Source organism: Nicotiana sylvestris, chromosome 2 (assembly GCF_000393655.2).
Source record: "Nicotiana sylvestris chromosome 2, ASM39365v2, whole genome shotgun sequence".
In the NCBI taxonomy this organism is placed as follows: domain Eukaryota; kingdom Viridiplantae; phylum Streptophyta; class Magnoliopsida; order Solanales; family Solanaceae; genus Nicotiana; species Nicotiana sylvestris.
Window position 1 is genome coordinate 130,216,638 of NC_091058.1, and position 19,750 is coordinate 130,236,387.

At 39.1% G+C, this 19,750-nt stretch overlaps 1 long non-coding RNA gene across 1 annotated transcript; it reads right to left on the bottom strand.

Moving 5' to 3' along the window:
- Window positions 1–12,870: 12,870 nt before the first annotated feature.
- Window positions 12,871–16,594, bottom strand: LOC138886396 (uncharacterized). Its single transcript, XR_011405112.1, has 3 exons — window positions 16,332–16,594; window positions 14,649–14,759; window positions 12,871–13,043 (listed from the first exon to the last, which is right to left on the bottom strand). It is a non-coding gene; the product is annotated as an uncharacterized lncRNA (long non-coding RNA).
- Window positions 16,595–19,750: the final 3,156 nt, after the last annotated feature.

Sequence of the window (19,750 nt, forward strand, 5' to 3'; positions counted from 1 at the left end):
AAGAACAATTCGATGGTTGGTAAGTGGGTTTTTCCTTAGTGGAGGGGTACTGTACAAAAGAACGCCAGATCTCAGGTTGTTGAGATGTATAGATGCACGGCAGGCCACAAATATCATGACTGAGGTGCATTCCGGAGTTTGTGGACTGCATATGAGTGGGTATGTTCTAGAAAATAAGATTCTCCGAGCAGGTTATTATTGGCTCACGATGGAGCGGGACTGTATCAGTTTTGTGCGTAAGTGTCATCAATGCCAAGTACATGGAGATTTGATTCATTCTCCGCCATCAGAATTACATACGATGTCCGCACCATGGCCTTTTGTTGCGTGGGGCATGGATGTCATTGGGCCAATTGATCCAGCAGCGTCAAATGGGCACAGGTTTATCTTGGTAGCTATAGATTATTTTACCAAATGGGTGGAAGCTAAGACATTCAAGTCTGTGACCAAGAAGGCTGTAGTTGACTTTGTGCATGCAAATATCATCTGTCGGTTTGGGATCCCAAAGGTAATCATCACAGATAATGGGGCTAATCTTAATAGTCATTTGATGAAAGAGACATGCGAGCAGTTTAAGATTACGCACAGACATTCTACTCCGTACCGTCCCAAGGCAAATGGTGCGGTTGAAGCGGCCAATAAGAATATAAAGAAAATACTCCGGAAGATGGTTGAAGGATCCAGACAATGGCACGAGAAATTGCATTTTGCATTGTTAGGATATTGCACCACCGTGCATACTTCAGTAGGGGCGACTCCTTACTTATTGGTATACGGTACCGAGGCAGTAATACCCGCAGAAGTGGAAATCCCATCTCTGCGAATCATTGCAGAGGCTGAGATCGATGATGATGAATGGGTGAAAAGCCGTCTTGAGCAGTTGAGTTTGATCGATGAGAAAAGATTGGCATCAGTGTGTCATGGCCAACTGTACCAACGAAGAATGGCAAGAGCATACAACAAAAAAGTACGTCCAAGGAAATTTGAAGTCGGGCAATTAGTACTGAGGCGGATCTTGCCTCATTGGGCTGAGGCAAAAGGAAAATTTGCCCCAAACTGGCAGGGACCATTTGTAGTAACCAGAGTGTTGTCTAACGGAGCATTGTATTTGACCGATATGGAAGGAAAATATGTAGAAATGGCCATCAATTCCGACGCGGTCAAAAGATATTATGTATGATTTCTTTATTTTTCTGAATGTGTCTGTCTGTATTTGGCATATCTTAAAGATTGAAATGATGAAGGCATTTTGTCCTGCTATCCAAAAACTCTTATCCCTTGTTATCCCCCTTCGAGCCTTACTTATTTTTTTCATACCCCTCTTTCGGAATCACCGGCACTATCAGAGAACACAGGTGCCAAACATAAAGGAAAGAAGAGAAAAACAAAAGGAAAATAAAGAAAAGAAAAGAAAGGAGAGAAAAGAAGGAAAAGAAGAGAAAAAAAAAAAAGAAGAAGAAGAACGAAAAAAAAGAAGAAAAAATAAGAAAGAGAAGAAAAGAAAAGAAGAAAAGGAAAAGAAAGAAAGAAAAGCGAAAGAAAAGGAAAGAAAGAAAATCACAACGACAAAGTTGAATACAGTGAACTACGTTTGACTTGATCCCGAAAGGGTACATAGGCAGCCTTACTCCGAAGTTCAGTCATATCAAACAAAAATCCAAAAATCCCCAAGCAAGAAACTGGGGCAGAAATTGTGATTGTTATGAAAGTTGGATTCCGAAAGTTGTAATTTGAACCCAGTTGAATTGTTTTGATCCTTTCATACCTTTCTTTCTAACTCAATCCAAAAGCCTACATTACGGTCCAAAGAAAGACCTTCTGATCAATTTTTGATAAATGCCAAATCGAGCAGGTAGCGGTAATTCGTGGCAACGGCCACACTCTGGTTCAAGCAAGAAAGAACGAAAGCAAAATGAGAGAGTCTTATCGGTGAAAACCCTCACGGGCACCGTAAGGCGACGGGAGCTGAGAGAAAAATAAACGAGAGAGTCTTATGGGTGAAAACCCTCGCGGACACCTTGAGGCGAAAGTGAGTTGGAAGATAGTTAAAAGGCAAAAGGTTTGTGGGTGGAAGAATGTTTCGAGGTACCGCAGGAAAACAAGGGTAAGGTCTGGGTAATTCAAACAATTGATGGAAGTTTCTGCACAGCAAAGTATGGCAATTGAAAGCTGGACATTTGGACATATTGGGTCGGTTAATCCAAAATGCATGTCATGACCATGGGTACCAGCTGTCTCGCTCAGATAAATTTCTTTTCTTTCTCTTCCTAAAAACAGTCATCTGGTTTTGGATTCTTCTTATCCTTAATTCAAAAATCGTTGCATTTCATTTTCTGTTGAGGGTCTTCATTTAGCAGAGATATTCCAGTACTAGTTTTGGCCAAAGCGGGCAGAAGGGACTTCAAAGCTCACTACCATCTTCCGAAATTGTAAAGCACAACGTGGTCAGAGCATGTCAAAAACAACATGATGTAAATGGAATAGGGGAAGTCGCCGGAAGTTGCATTGGCAGAATATTTGGGAAATGTTATGGGAAATGTGAAGGTTCAGGCAAAAGGGTCGGAAAGATGAGACAACAGTATGGGTATAAAAGCATTCAGGTGGTCAGAAATCGGGGAAATTAACGGAAGTTTCATAGGGAAAATGATTGGGAAATGTCGTGGGAAAGGCAAAAGCTCAAACAAAAGGTCTCAGAAAGTCAAGCGGTTCAGGAACAGTATGGGAAATCAGTCAACACAAAGCAATGCGTGGGAAGGATCTTTCAGTATGAATGCCATCAACTAACCACCATTTTAAACTGACGAAATTTTCTTTGATTGTAACAGGGGAAGAAAGTTAGTCGGTGAGGAGGAATTCTCCAAGAAGGAAAAGCAAGCAGTAATCAGGTTTGATCGTAAAGTGCGGTTTGATTAAAAAAAGATAATCTTGAAGTACATAAGAGGAATGGAACTTGGTCGCGAAGTTCGCATGATTAGAATAAATGCAAGTAGTCAGGAGTCCGCCTGGAAAACAGAGACATACAATTTAATTTTGGTAATCAGGAGTCCGCCTGGAAAACAGAGACATACAATTTAATTTTGGTAATCAGGAGTCCGCCTGAAAAACAGAGACATACATTTTAATTTTAGCGATCAAGAGTCCGCCTGGAAAACAGAGACATACATTTTAATCAGGAGTCCGCCTGGAGAATAGAGACATGCAGTTCAGTTTTAGCAATCAGGAGCCCGCTTGGATAATAGGGGAGAAGATTCAATTTCAAATTCAGAAATCAGGAGTCCGCCTGGAGAATAGAGACATACAGTTCAAGCGTTGGGAGTCAGGAGTCCGCCTAAAGAACGGAGACATACAAGTTACATATTTGAAGTCAGGAGTCCGCCTGGAGAACAGAGACACGTATTTTGAATTTCAAACAGTCAGGAGCCCGCCTGGAAAACGGAGGTGTTAGATAGTTTAAGTTCGGCAATCAGGAGCCCGCCTGAATAACAGAGGAATACATTCAAGTTCGAGTTTATTTAAGTTCAGCAGTTGGGAGAGAGGGAATAACATATCAGTCAAACAGGGAATAGCAACATGGATGTTTATCGACAAAGAACAAGAAAACAAGGCAACAAGGAAGTACGAGGGCAAGTTTGAAGAATTTAGATAGGATTTTTTAGAGCATAGTTAGTTTAGCTTCTTTTATCTTTGACACGATGTAATAAGGGAGGTCAGCAGCAGTAACAGCAACAAGCACAGTGCAGTCACAGTTCCTGGTAGTCCCAGCTACCAGACACTCCTGAACTACACTGACCTGATTCCTGTTTAGCCCAGGATATGTAGGCAACCTCCGAAGCAGGATGCGGTCAAGTTTTTCAAAATGCTTCACACGGAATTTTCGAACGGGCAAAAATCTCTCGTATTTGCTCACTTGTCTTTGCCCGGAAACCTTTCGTGTTTCCGAGCAAAGAGGGGCAGCTGTGAGCACGTGATTTTTGCGCTATATATGAATAATTCCCAAAAATTCCAACGAAATAATTTTTCTTTATTCTGACAAATTTTTGTGCATTTCGGTGTCACTTCCTTGATAATTGTCGCATTTTAAAAATACAAAATATGCATTTTGCATTTAGGCTTTAGTTTTATATTTTAGTATCAATTAAGGGTTAATTTGTTTAGAACAAAACATGAAAATCACAAAATTAGTTCACTTTTACATTTGTCATGAAATAATTTTTTTAAACAATTTTAGGAATTAATTAGTCTTTGTTTTGAAATAATTAGGATTTCATGTTAGTTTACATCTTTATAAAAATTAGAAAAATTATAAAAAAAAATTAAAATGAGGAAAAAGGAAACAAAAGAGAAAAGAAAATAAGAGTAAAATAGGTGGTCTTAAAGGGACCCAAAATTTGGGCCCAAAATCAATCCCAACCCCAGCCCAAACCAGCATTACTGCCTACCCGCCCAATCACACAAAAAACCGGCCCAAACGCCTGACCCGACCCGTCCGTAATACACTCAGAAACCCATCAGTTGATCAAACCCACATACCACTAATCCTAAATCACCCCTCCGCGATTGTTCTTCATATGCGAAGAACACGCAAGCTAGGCCTCGAATCCAGCCCCAAATTCCATCCAAATTCCAAGCGAGTGAGCCTTAAATCCACAACCCACGCATCCCTCTACCTATCCTCTTGCTGTTGCTAACAGATTTTCTGATGCCAAGATTCGCTTCTGTTCACTCGCTCGATTTTGAGAGGAAGCACGCGATTAGACAGTCCTAGAGATGATACATTGGATGAATGTGAGTCATCGGATTGATTTCATTCAATCCGAGCCCTACATTCATCCGGGGGTTCGTTTCATAAAAAGGATTGAATCCGATCCTATGAGGGGTTTTTTGGGAGAGGATTTTTGGGGAAGGAGAGAGAGGTTTTTAAATAGCCTTTTTTCTTCTCCTCGATGGTTAATTTTTAGCTTAGTTCCAGTCTATAAAATATACACAAAAATAGTTTGAGTTTTCTTTTCTTTTTCCGAGTTTAATGTTGTTTTCTCTATCAAAATCGGAGAGGAACAGTTTAGTGGTGAAGCAAGTCTAATTTTCACTCCAGTCTGAACTTTGGTTTTAAAATGGAGCTCGTTTGAGAATTGCTGAGTTCGTCGTTGTTCGAACTTCGTACTTCTACTCAGCTGCTACTGATTTGCTATTCCTCGAGCTTTGATCTGCCATCGTGTTCCTGAGATAGTTTTGGAGTCGAAACTGTGTAATCGTCTTCGATTCTGTTATTAAAAGAAATTCAAAATTTCAGGTTCAATCTTCATCTCTCTGTTCTTGCGATTCTGTTTGTTTTAGTGCTTTGAACTATGTGTTTCTGTCTCGAGTGCTCTGTTTGTGCTGGGTTCAAATCTCGTGTTGAATGAATTCATTCTCCGTAGTGTGATGTATTTGAATATTTTTAGCTAGCTGAAGTCGATTTTGAGAGGTCGTTTTTCGCTTATATGGTTTAACTGTTATTATGGCATCGAGTTTTCGTTTGAGTCATATTTTGTAGTTTTCAAATGAACGTTTGCTTCCAGCTTTGAGCCGGTATGAACTCTTGAAAGTGTTTTACCGCTTTTAGTTGAAATCAATTGATTTTAAGTCTAAATGACTGTGTTCATTGGTTCCAGTTTCATAATTCGGACCAGGTTCAATTGTTTTATCTCAGCATGTTCGAGTCATGAATCATTAAGGTGCCATGTTCCCTGGTTTCACGACCATTTTTACACATTCTGTTAGTTTGAAATTGCCAAAGTTATCTTTGATACTGTGTACCCTTATGGTTTATCATATTTTGTTAATGCGACAGTTGTTAGACATTGACTCTTCTTTTTCTTAGTTTGTTTCTTCGAGCCTTATTCCAACATGTTGCTTTCTCAGGTTATTCTAGGGTCTTATAGTAAAGTTGTAATGGGACTATATATAGTATTTGTTGGCTTACGTGGTGTAAATCCTAGGCTCTACAGTCAATAGAAACAATCATCACTTTTAAGATTCAGGAATGCTGTCTTAAGATTCAGATTGTTAAAGTGTTCTGTGAAATCACAAAACTATTATAATCAAGATTGAGTATGTGTTGAGAAGTTGAAGTCGCTCGTGCCTTGTTTCCTTTTGGTTGACTGTTTGAAATGGCTAAGGGTGAAAAGTGTTTCGACTTGCATATTGTCAGTGATTGTGGGTTGATTTGTATGAAACAGTAGGGTAATTGTAGTTATCATCTCTGTCGGATTAAGCTTCAGTATGCGTGCTTGATTAGTCCATGAGTTTAGTTCTATATATGGCAGTTGCTTCAACTCATCATTGTGATTCTGGAGGAACTGTACATGCGAGCCTAAATGATGTTGATTTTTGTCATGAGTTCAAAGCTGAAATTTTAAGTTGAAATCGTCCAAATGCTTTAATGGCATGTCGCAAATTCAGTTTGCATACATACTTACTGTCGTCTAGCATGGCTTCCAATAGGGATTTCTGTTTTGTTCAAGTTTTCTCGCATATAAGTTATGCATGAACTACTCCTGAACAAGATCATTTTATCGATTCATCATGTTGGTAGGATCCTTTATGTATCATGTGCTTCAATGGTTTAAAGAGGTTAGAATAGGTCTAGAAGTGACGTTTTGTCAAGGCAGAGTTAAGTGCTCGATTGGTTGTTGTTGATTTGTTAGCTTCAAGCTCGATTCATATGGGTCAAAAACGATCCGAAATCTGTTTTGTTAAAGTAATTTTCTAGGCAAAAATACTGTCGAATCTTGGAGGCTATTGTCGGATTGGTTCTGGGTCGGTTTCAGCCACAGTTTCCAGCTGATTTCGGGGCTTTCGTAAAATGAATTTTTTCGAGTTCTTGCTGCTTGGTTTTTCTTTATACGATTGACTCCCTCTATCATTGCTAACGTTCCGTTCCCTTATTTCTATGTCTCTGTCAATTTTCATCTACTTTCTAACTTGGTCTGTTGCTATTATGTTGGAGTGTACAATGTTCCTTATATTAATATTGCCTCGCTGATTCCATTGAGAAAGAAATTCTCACATGAGATTATGATCGCTCGTATGCACATGCTGTTTCGAGCCTGGGTAGATTTTCGTTGCTGATTTTCCATTTTTCCTCTTTACTTCATGTTAAATATTGATTTGGTAACATTTTGGGGGCTATCAAGTTCGACGTTGGGCAAGTGAGTTCAGTGTGTGTTTCTGATTTTGACTTATGAAGGAATGGACTACTATGATCAATTAGCTAAACACATTTCTTTTCCTTTAAAATTAATTCGAGGTGTGCCATTTAGCAAATTCCATGGCCCTCGCAAAGTGCGAACGCATAGTTGCTTTAGACACGCTCTTAATAAAATTACCTTCTTAAACTCGGGTGCGCATTGATGCGACTCAAATCCAAATCTCGACGAAGTCAAAATGTGTTAATAGCTACGGGTGCATTGATTGCGACGTAGTTCGAAACGCGTTTTCATGACGTCGCAATTCTTTTAAAAAAATAATTATAATAAAAGCAGTTCAAAATCAAATAAAAGGCACATGAGCTAGCGTGTATTAAAATCAGATAAAATCAAATACAACAGTTAAGCGACCGTGCTAGAACCACGGAGCTCGGGAATGCCTAACACCTTCTCCCGGGTTAACAGAATTCCTTACTCGGATTTCTGGTTCGCACACTGTTAACAGAGTCATAAATTTCCTCGGTTCGGGATTCAACCGGTGACTTGGGACACCATTAATCTCCCAAGTGGCGACTCTAAATAATTAATAATTAAATCCCGCTGTCACACCTCCTTTTTCACTTACACCCCCGGAAGAGGCGTAAAGGAGTTTTTCCAATTAAAGGACAGTCGGAACGGGATTTAATTATTGATTATTCAGAGTCGCCACTTAGGAGATTAATGGTGTCCCACGTCACCAGTTGAATCCCGAACCGAGGAAATTTATGACTCTGTTAACAGTCCGCAAACCAGAAATCCGAGTAAGGAATTCTGTTAACCCGAGAGAAGGTGTTAGGCATTCCCGAGCTCCGTGGTTCTAGCACGGTCGCTTAATTGTTGTATTTAATTTTATCTGATTTTAATACATGCTAGCTATATGCTTTTTATTTTTAAAACGCTTTTATTATAATTATTTTTTTTAAAGAATTGCGACGTCATGAAAACGCGTTTCGAACCACGTCGCAATCAACGCACCCGTAGTTATCAACACATTTTGATTTCGTCGAGATTTGGATTTGAGTCGCATCAATGCGCACCCGATTTTTAAGAAAGTTATTTAATTAAATCGTGCCTAAAGATACTAACGCAGTGTTGCTTTGGGGAAAAACCGTGAAGTTCGCTAAACGGCCATCCCAAATTCTAATTATTTCGATAACTATTTACTAAGGGCCCCACATTTATTTATTTTTGTGTAGTGAGGCTCGTCTTAATTTGTGAACCTCTTTTCTATCATTATTTTATAAGAATTACGATGTTGCGAAAACGCATTTCGAACCACGTCGCAATCAATGGACCCGTGATTGTCAACATATTTCGACTTCATCGAGATTTGGATTTGGGTCGCATCAATGCGCACCCGGGTCTTAAAATTGTGTATCACAACTACGTCACGGGAACCGTACCCGTAGCCACGACCATTTATTTAGGCTCCGAAAAGTTTGCCTACCCACATAAGGTCAGCTAATGTCATACTACTAACTAATAATATAACCAAACAAAGTGAAAGTATAAAGTTTCTAAGCTCAGTAGAGTAAAATCCTTCCCAGCACTCCAAGTATGCCTTTAAATCCAAATATCATAACCCAGTAGGACCCAATTGCTGACCACATATATTGTTATTTAAATAAATATTCTTATCTTTAAACCATTAGATATTCAGTAGTAGAATAAGCAATTAATGTTCATCTAATTAAATCATTAAACTAAAGCAAATAAAATAAATTAGTCAAAATAAGACAACGAGATAAAGAGGAAATACATAGAACATTTAGAAGAAAACCTATCAAGAAAGAAAATGTAATACGTGTTTAAACAGGAGGCAAAAATGGACCTTTTATTATTGGATCTGAGCTTTTGTGCTGCGAACAGAGAAATGAACACCAAAGCAAAACAGCAACATGGAAATGAGCCACTGATTGAGACTTGGAACTGGTGACGGAATTCAAACCGGAAACCAACCAAACGGCACCTTAACGCAGGACTGAAACGGAGTCTCCTTAGACAACGACCATCGACAAACTAAAAGCTCGACGGAAAGCTCAAACTCATTCAGTCATCAATTCAAACGTCGCTAATCGATATTAATGGCAACGAAGCATAGACAAACCAAAAACTAACAATCGACCAGCCGAGCATAAAAATCGACAATTCAGAGAATCTGAAATTTAAGCTTCATTCAACTAAAATTTTCAGCAATTTACACAGTCATAATGGAGTGCCAAATGACGAAATTTTAACTTGAACCGGACTCGCAACCTCGAATTAGAACCACGACTCAGACTTCGGAACTCGCCGGAAACGCGACAAAGTTCAACGACGGACTTCGCATCGCAACCTCAGATTCACAAACGGACAGCTTGAACAAACCTAACGAGGCTACTGTTCCATTGACTCCCGATCTCCCACTGTTGCTGTATGTGTGTATGGTTATGTACGTCGATGGGGGAAAGGGCTGCTATGGTGGTGGTTTCAGTTCTTTGGGGAGAGGGATGAGGATGAAGGTGGAAATGGGGTGATGGCTGGTTCTCGACGTCCGTCGAAGAAGACGACGACGTGAAGGGGTGTTGTTTTCATGTTCTGCAGCTCCTTATAGCTGCTGCTTCTATAAGCTTCTTAAACTAAGAAGGAAAACTCCTTCATGCGCAGCAGCTTCTCCTTTTCCCCGTTCCCCTTTCATTTTTTTTTTGTTTTTGCGCAGCCTTCTGCGTTCTTTCCCCGCTTCCCTTTTCCCAGCCCCTTCCTCTCTCCGTTCCCCTTTATTTTTCGGCGAATTCAAGAAGGATCGTTCTTAGAGGTAAGGTCGTTTGGGTTCAGGGAGGTGGTGGAGTGCGAGGAAGACGATCCGGGTGGGGGGTGGGGTTGTTTGGGTCACGCAGCTTTTCACCTTTCCAGCCTCTTCCTTCTTTCTTTATTTCATGCGCAGCCTTCTGCGTTCTTTTCCAGCTTGTTTTTTTCCATCCCTTGTTTAGTCTTTTAGGCTTGTTTTTATAGTGTAGAGTCTAGGGTTTTTGGGTAGGGATTTTAGGTTAAGGGGTGTGGGCCTAGGAGTTATGGGCTTGGCAATTGTGGGCTAGGTCCAAAATTAGGCCTAAAGCTGGGTTGCTCGAGCCCAAGCTCTATTCTTTTGCCGCGGATGAGATTAAAAATACGCGCCCATTTATTAATTAGCCCTACTATTAAAATAATTTATTAAAACAAAATTAATCATTAAAACCAATCTATTTTTTCTATTTTCAAACATTATATTAAAAATAAAAATACTATACTGTTTTTATATTTTTCTTTTGGATTAAAAATGACTACCAATATTAATGAACTTATTATTATATTATTATATATATATTTTTTGTTGTAATTTTTGTTTTCTTGTACTAAAATAAAGTGAAAGAGTCAAAATTACTTAAAATATCTATATTATACCTAAATTAATATTTTACGCTAATATATGAAAGATCTTGGGGAGGGTCAAAAATCACATGTCTATACCGGAGTTTGGGTATAGGTTTGTGCATGATGGACGGAAAAATGGGGATCTGGCGGTGGGTAGTAATGTTGTGGAGGGCTCCGATCCACAATAACAGAGTCGCCCACTGGTACATATACAGGAGTACCCAAGGACTTGCGAGGAACACCCTAGAAATGAGAAAACAGAGATGACACATATAAATATGTAGACCCTGGATTAAACAGTATCGAAGCATCCCTACCGCAGACAGAAATAATACCTATGATCACGGCATTTGAGGCCATTGAATCTAGTCTGGCTAGGAAAGCATAGAACCTAGATGGAGCGCGGCTATGACTGGACTCCACCTAACTGGCGTGCACCTGACTGGCCTCTACCTCTAAGACGGTCCCTACCCACCTACTCTCCGCCTCTGGGTAGCCGGATGGCTGGTGCGGCGGCTGGTGCTGTAATCATAGGTTGATGACCATGCCGTACTGCCTTGCTCCGAAGCCTGGGGAAAAACCTCTTCATGTGGCCAAGATCCCTACACTCGAAAAAACACCTCGAAGCGGTGGGCTGTTAACCTGAAGACTGGTCCTGATGTCCTGAATACGCACTAGAGGAACCCTGAATAGCTAGTGGACGGTAGGAGCTCTCTGGAATGGCACTGAAATAGGGCCGCACTAGGGCACCCCGAGAAGGCAGTAGTGCTGGATATGTGGGCCTACTAGACTTACCTCTCACAAACTGATCTCTTCTCCTAGACGGGCGCCACTGAACCCTCCAAAATATTGAAACCGCTTGTCCTGCGGTATATCTACTCTCGGCTCGCTGACGAACACCCTTTATCCTTCGAGCTATCTCCACGACTATCTTATAAGAAGTCCCCATCTCAAACTCTCAGGCCATTGTGGCCTGGATACCAGAGTGAAACCCAACAACAAACCTCTGCACTCTCTTTACATTGGTCGACTCATAGCCAGTCACTAACATCTGACCCAGCTGGAGCTGCTCGAATTGAAACTGCAACTCTTCCCTCTGAGAGGGTAGAATATACTTATCCAGAAAGATATGTGTGAACTGGTCCCAAGTCAAGGGAGGAGATCCTGCTGGTCTGCCAAGAAGATAGGACTGCCACCATCTACGGGCCCTGCCCTCCAGCTGAAAGGTGGTAAAGTCCACCCCGTGGGACTCCAATATCCTCATTTAGTGCAGTCTATCCCTGCAATCAATAAATTCCTGGGGGCCTCATGTGTCCTAGTCCATCTATCAAATAACTTCTGCGGTTTGCCGGCCGCAGCTGGTCTGGGCTCAGGTATAGCTGCTGCAACTGACTGGGCTCTGCCCACAGGTAATGCGCCCAGGGACAGATATACGACAGCTGCATGCCCAAGATCCTGAGTGGTAGGGTCTGTGCTCCCCCTCCCGCCTGAGATGTGGCTGGATATGCTGGAAATAGACCAGCCTAAGTCATAGAATCCATGAACCGCATCATACGACCCATTACCTCTTGGAATCCTGGTGTGGACATAAAATCTGTTAGGGCTGGCTCCGCTACAGGCACCTTGCGTTGCTCCTCAATAACAGGATCCTTCACTAGATCCACTTGTGGCACCACCGAAGCAACTCTAGGACGCCATCGTCCTCTACCACGAGCTAGATCCCTCTCTCTACCTCTAGCAACAGGGGGAGCAGCTCCTCCATGGTCGGGAACATCCGCTGCACGCGCTCTCATCATCTGTGAGAGAATAAGAGAAAGATAGTTAGTACAACATCAACTGCACGATAGGAGATAAAGAACGTGTAGTTTCCTAACACCCCATAACCTCTCGAAGATAAGGACAGACGTCTCCGCACCAATCCACAAGACTCTATTAGGCCTACTTATAACTTGTGAAACCTATATGAACCTAGTGCTCTGATCCCATGTTGTCACGGCCCAATTTCTTCTATAGGCTGTGATGGCACCCAATGTCTCTGCTAGGCAAGCCAACGGTGAACTAACCATATGATTGTTCCTTTTTGACAACTTGAAAATAATTGGTTTTTATTTATTAAGTAATAAGAGGTGAATTTTTTTTAATAAAATAAAGCATAAACAAATATAAGAACAAGTGTGGTGAAGTGAATACTCAAAAGCCATCAAATATCTACTAGCATATTTTTCAAGACCTGGTGTCACAAGTGTATGAGCTACAAGTAGAATATACAAAACTCTAAACTACTGTCTGAAACAGAGTAAACAGAAAATAAATACAAAAGAGAGACTCCGGGCGCTGCAGAACGGGCTCGGAAAGCAGCTCACCATTAAGTCTTGGGGTACCAGGGGTGCGCGTCGGGGTGACTGTCAGATGCACCTACTTCAGATCCTGCACAATTAGTGTAGAAGTGTAGCGTGAGTACATAAATAACATATACCCAGTAAGTATTCAATCTAACCTCGAAGAAGTAGTGACGAAGGGTCGATATCGACACATACTATGTGCCAACAAATAAAATACAGAAATTGTAAATAAGCATGAGTTATGTAAATACTAATAATATAATTCAATAACAAGCAATGACTAAATAATTCTTTCACTAATAGTAAATTCCAAGTCAATTTCTTTCATTGAATAATTATAACCTCTCAAGACATAAAATAATATCAAGTATACTTAGACTCCGAGTATTATCACGCACGATTTATGCCGAGGTTGTACGGCCTGCTCCCATGAGAATAGAGAAGTTTACCTTGCTCGTGGAAGTACTTGCGATGTGAGAGGACATGGATTTCTCAAAGTTATTAAATATTCTTCAATTATTTCTCAAAAACAAGAAATCTAACTTGGATGTTTCAACTTTAAAATCTCTAGTCTCATCTCTATTCAAGTTAATTAATATGCATAACAAACATGATAGTACAATTAAAGCATGATGTAGTCCTAAGACTATCCAGAGCTATGCACGGACTCTCGTCACTTAGTGCGTATGTAGCTCCCCACACAAGTAATTCACAATAAAAATATATCTAAGGGTGTGAGTTCCCTCTTACAAGGTTAGGCAAGAGACTTACCTCGTTCTCAAGCTCACTTCTGGTCCACAAATACGCTTTAAATCCTCAACTTGGTGCCAAACAACCCGAAACTAGTCAAATATTATATAAACTAGTGAATATGCCGCGCTTCGCGCGGTTATAAAGTAAAATCATGATATGATCAAATATCTAGTATCATTACTTTTGCTAAGAAAAATCAAGTCTTGCTAATCAATTAAGTGTAATCGATTAAGTGTGTTACTAAATGAAATGGAGAACAATAATTTTTCCTCTTGACATTACTTGGTTAATGATTAAATATGAAGTCTAAAAATATAATTTATAAGGTCATGGCCTTGAGATAGGTCATGCAATAAAATTGCAAAAGATACATCTTGGAGGTGCAATGTGAACTTGATATCCATGACACGCCCCTTATACTAAATTTAAAATGTACAACTTCCATGATATTGAAAGCTACAAATAATTGAGCTTCTTTTTATAAAGAAGATCATTGAAGTTACATTTAATATTTGAACTTCTCCTTTAAATAGTAAATTAAAGTACATTAGACGGATGTGCTCCCATTTGCAATTGAAACTTGAAAGTGCACCAATATATACAATCTTATGTTATGTTGTTCCATTTACGCACCAACTAAAACAGATCACAAAATGAAAGTCATTTTAGACGATCCAAAACTATTCATGATAAGAATAAAAGGCCTAAAAATAAAGTTATGGCACTCTTGAACAACAAAGGAGATAAAAGATCTTTCAAAAAATAGAAGGCGTACCACGCGTGTAGTTCATGAGAAGGAAATAACAATATTTAGTATTCAAAAACCGCAAAACTTCATCTCGTTCCTAGAAATGAAGCTTTGGCATAAATTTTATGAGCGGATAGCTATATTTGTCCAATGTTTTAATAGCACATAGAGAATGAAAAATGAGCATACCCTGCTCTAATTGCTTAAACCTTGTTTTTTGACTTTGACTCGGTCTTGAAAATCCAGAAGAACTTGTATGTTGGAGCTAGCTTCACCGTACCATGCTATAGACCTTACATCCTTATGTGAATACACTAAAATTAGATCATGCATGAAGGTTAGGTCCTAATATAAAAAAAAGTATTAAAATAAAAGTCAATGGAACTTTGGCCTAGCTTGGAGCAACAACACCAAAAAAAAAATAAAGCTTAATTCTCGTCCTATATGTATATTGTACAGTGTACTCTTCTCTGAAAATAATATTAAATGTACAAAATCAAAGTTTTATTTATTCTTACAAAAAATAGGGGGAAAAGGAAATGAAAACTGCAATATAATTGACCAAATAACATTTTTCATGCATAGTTTTCTCAAAAACTATTTGTTTATGTCGTGCAAATGGTTCATCTATCCCATCAGGACGAGCCTACATGTAGAAATACATGATGAATAATTAAAGATGAAAAAGAAATAGAAAAGCATTATGAAATTTTATACAACCGAAAAGGAAAAAATCTTTGTACAAATCATACCACTCGTGGAGCATTGAAAACTCTATAATTCTTATTTCTCAAGAGGAATTTGAGCTCCACAATATTGTCACCAAAATATCTCGAGAGTGATAATTTTCCCTCTTCCTTTAACCATCTTATATGATTTTCAGTTGTTGATGCCAATTGACAATTTATAGACCCGCAACTTCACTCAAGAGAAGAAGCAAAATTGTAGAGATGTTCTCTTTTCTTTTTTATTAAAGTTAAAATCATGAAGGCAGAAAATTGTACTGCCGAAATCAAACAATTAAAGTATTTTTTTTCAAAATACACATGCACCTACAAAGCAATGTATAGTTTTAAAACTAACATGGTGGAATTAATTATTCAAAGATATCCCACTATGGCAAACAAAAGCCTATAAAATTTGTGCTTGAGAAACACCTAATAAAAACTGAAAATTAGTAGAAATGTGAAGTAGAATTTAAAAAAAAGTTATTTAATTATTAAATCTCCAAAATCATTCAATTAAGGAGTTCGTAATAAAGTACACAATAGAACAATCCAATTCTTTTTTTTTTAAGATATGCTTTTTAGTGGTAATGAATTATAAGGGAGAAGATGAAACGTCAAACTGACCGTTACCATTCTCAGGGTAAAAAGTAATGCCAAATTGAGTCACTGGTCAACCTTTTATACACATCAACGTGTGTAGGAAATAAACAAGTTAACTAAAACCCATCCTATTCCAAAATACATGCACTTAAATTTAAGTATGGGGTCACTCGACAACAGAGAATGCATTGCGCAAACAAAGGCATTGTGAAATTTGCAAGACGTATCTTTTTATAATAGTTTTTCCTGTTAGTTGAGTTGCAAAAAAATTTCTCTATGGAAGAAGTTTTAAAGGAAGTCGAGTTTCAAGGGAAGTGGGACTGTTAGTACATATAGCCATAGTAATTTTATTGTCCATTTTTCAAGTCTTTTTGCCTTTTTAACTATTTTGCAAAATTGTTCTTGAAAGCTAAGTTTCAGGATTTACTTTCCAATGTAGCAAAATTCATTATTAAGAATAGGAAGATACGTCAAATTAAACACAACGGAAGCGACAATCAGCATAAACAGCCTATAATACTTTTACGATGATGATAAAACTAACCTCTTTAACATAGAAAGTGGAAGAAGGCAAAATATCTCAATGTAAATCGGTAATAAGTTGAAGCCAGCTTTCATGATGAGAAACAGTTTAGACAAAAAATTTGTTTGTTCAATGAAAGACCAAACTTGAGCTTGCGTTTTTTCTTATTCAGGCGAAGACTTTTGAACAATGTAGCAGTTAGGCTCTGTTAAAACGTTGCTTCTTCTAAGTAAGATAATGGTCAATAGAGGTAGGTTTAATGAAAAGTAACGAAGGGGCATGAGTTTTGAGTGTTTAACCGAAGGGCCAAAAAAACTGAAACAAAGAGGAAAGAAGCAAAATAATAGAGAAAAAGTAAAACATTGAGAAAAAAGATAAGTTGAAATCCTGGCTCAGAAGAGTGCCACATCGCTGGGGCTATGCCCCTCAATTATAGATATATAGATAAGTCAATATATACTCAAAAGTTTATAATTTAACTATTAGAGTAATTACCAATCCAAATTGGAAGATTCCTAAATTTCACCCCCGGGACCACGTGCCCGGATTCCGAAAATTTTTAAAGATAATTGTTACCCAAAACTCCACAAACTCAAATATATAAATTTTACCCAATTCCATAATTATTGTCGTGATTAAATCCCATTTTTATCAAAACCTTCAACTAAACCCACAATTTTTACACTTTGGATGTGTTTGGTATAAAGGAAAATATTTTCCGGAAAATATTTTCTAATTTTTCCATGTTTGGTTGGCTTAATTGTTTTGGAAATAATTTTCCTTATGAACTCATTTTCCTCCAATTGGAGGAAAATATTTTCCTTATCAAAAGAAGGGAAAACATTTTTCCAAAATTCTTTCTCAACCTTCTCCACCCTATTCCCCATCCTCACAATCCCATCCCACACCCCCACATCCACCCACCCCAACCCTACCCCACGCCTACTCACCCCACCCCTCTCTCCAAAAAGGCTTTTTTTTTAATTTCAGTTTTTTTTGTCAGTCAAAAAATTTTACCTTTTGTTTTGGTAATTTCAAATTTCTGTTTTTTAGTTTTTCTACACCACCCACCGGCCAACCCCTACCCCCACGAAAAAAAAAATTGTAAGCTTTTTTTTTGTATTTTTTTAATTTCTGTTTGTTTCATTTTACTACATCACTTCCTCCCCCCCCCCCGGTTGCCCCCTGCCCTCTCACACCCACCCCTATCCCCCACTCCCCCACCCACCCCCACCCCCTGCATAATTTTTTTTAACTTTTTTTTATATTTTTAATTTTTAATTTTTTTTGCACCACCCACACCAGGTACCCCCACTCCCACCCCACCCCGGAGAATTTCTTTTTTTAATAAATTTTCAGCTTTAGATTTTTCATCTATTGGTTTACAAGTTCGAAATTTTACAAGTTCCAAAGTTATGAGCTCGGAGGTTTAAGTGTTTGGAAGGTTACGGGTTTAGAAATTATAAAGTTTATGGGTTCGAAAGTTCGCGGTTTTGAAAGTTTAGCAATTCGGAAGTTTGTGAAATTTGTGGGTTCGGAAGGTTGTTGGTTCGAAAGTTTATGGCTTCATGTTTATTGTATCTAAATTATTTATGAATACACTTGAGAAGTTATTTTCCTTAAGTTGCGTACCAAACACCGAAAAATAAATAAAATTACTACTTGTTTTCCAAGAAAATATTTTCATGGAAAATATTTTCATGGAAAATATTTTCCATGGAAAACATTTTTCGTTATACCAAACACACCTTTTATGTGCTAACAATCAACCCAAAAATACATGTATTAAACTCATCTCATATAGAAAATACTTACCTCAAAGTGCTAAGTGAATACCCCTCTTCAAAGAGCTCCAAAATCGCCCAAGAGATGAAAGAAATGAGCTAAAATGCCTAAGACCCGACATTAAAAATATTTCTGCCCAGTGGCCCTTAATCGCGATCACGACCGAGCTCTCACGATCACGAAGGCTAAACTGAAGAGCCCAGGAAAAAGGTTCTACGTGAACGCAAGAGTACCCATGCGAACGCGGTGCATTGGGGCGCCTACTCCTCGCGAACGCGGGGCCCAACACGCAAACGCGTAAGGCAACGGAGTTGCCCAGGCCCAGGCTTTTATGCAAACGCGGCCAGCCAAATGCGAACGCGAAGGCCAAAGGTTCAAGGCCTCCGCGAACGCGGCCCTGTATTAGCGAACGCGAACGGAAAAAGTTCCCGGTCCCAAAATCCTTCATCGTGAACGCAAGGGTCCTTCCGCGTTCGTGAAAAAAGAAACCAGAACCACCACACCAGCAGTTTTGGATTTAGCTCCGGGTGGTCCGAAACACACCCAAGCCCTCCGGGATCCCGTCAAACTACACCAACAAGTTCATAAATATAATACGGACCTGCTCGAACTCTCGAAACGCCTAAAACAACATCGAAACTAAGAATCGCGCACCAAAACCAAATTGAATTAAATTATGAACTTTAAGTTTCAACTTACCCGAATGCGCCGAATCATACTTAGACTACTTGGAATGACACCAAATAAATTTTGCGTGCAAGTTTTGAATTATTATACAGAACTATTCCCAGGCTTGGAATTCCGAACGGACCTCGATAACACCAAAACCTACTTCAAACCAAATTAAAAGAACTTTAAAATCTTCAATGGGCCTACTTTTAGTATTAAGCATCGAAACGCTCCTGGGTCATCCAAAACCCGATCCAAACATGCGTCCAAGTCCAAAATCAGCATACGAACCTATTTGGACCATCAAATTCCGATTCTGAGGTTGTTTACTCATAATATTAACCCAAGTCAAACTTAACTCATTTAAGCCAATATTGAGGAACTAAGTGTTTCTATTCCAACCCAAACCCTTCCAAACCCGAACTAACCATCCTCGCAAGTCATAAAATAGTAAAAATACATACGGAGAGTCTTATTTAGGGGAACGAGGATCTAGAAAGTAAAATAATCGAGCAGGCCGTTACCAAAATACACTTCTTGATCGTGGCTGGACCTTCGCGATCGCGAAGAACACCAGAAGTAGCAGGTAACAACAGAAACCAGCAATAACAACATGGCCCAAAATGGTCTGATACCCATCTGAAACTCACGCGAGCCCGTCGAAATCCAGTTTGAACATATCAACAAGTCTCATAACATAAAACGGACTTATTCAAGGCCTTAAATCACACATAACAATATCAAAACCATGAATCACACCTCAAATCGAACTTAATGAGCTTTTGAACTTTCAACTTCTAAAAGTCGTACCGAACTATATCAAATCAACTCGGAATAACCTTAGATTTTACACACACGTTTCAAATGATATGATGAAGCTATTCCAACTCTCGAAAATAAAATCTGAATCTGATACAATCAAAGTCAACTTCCAAACAAACTTATGAACATTCCAGGACTCCAAATTGCCGACTTTCGCCAATTAG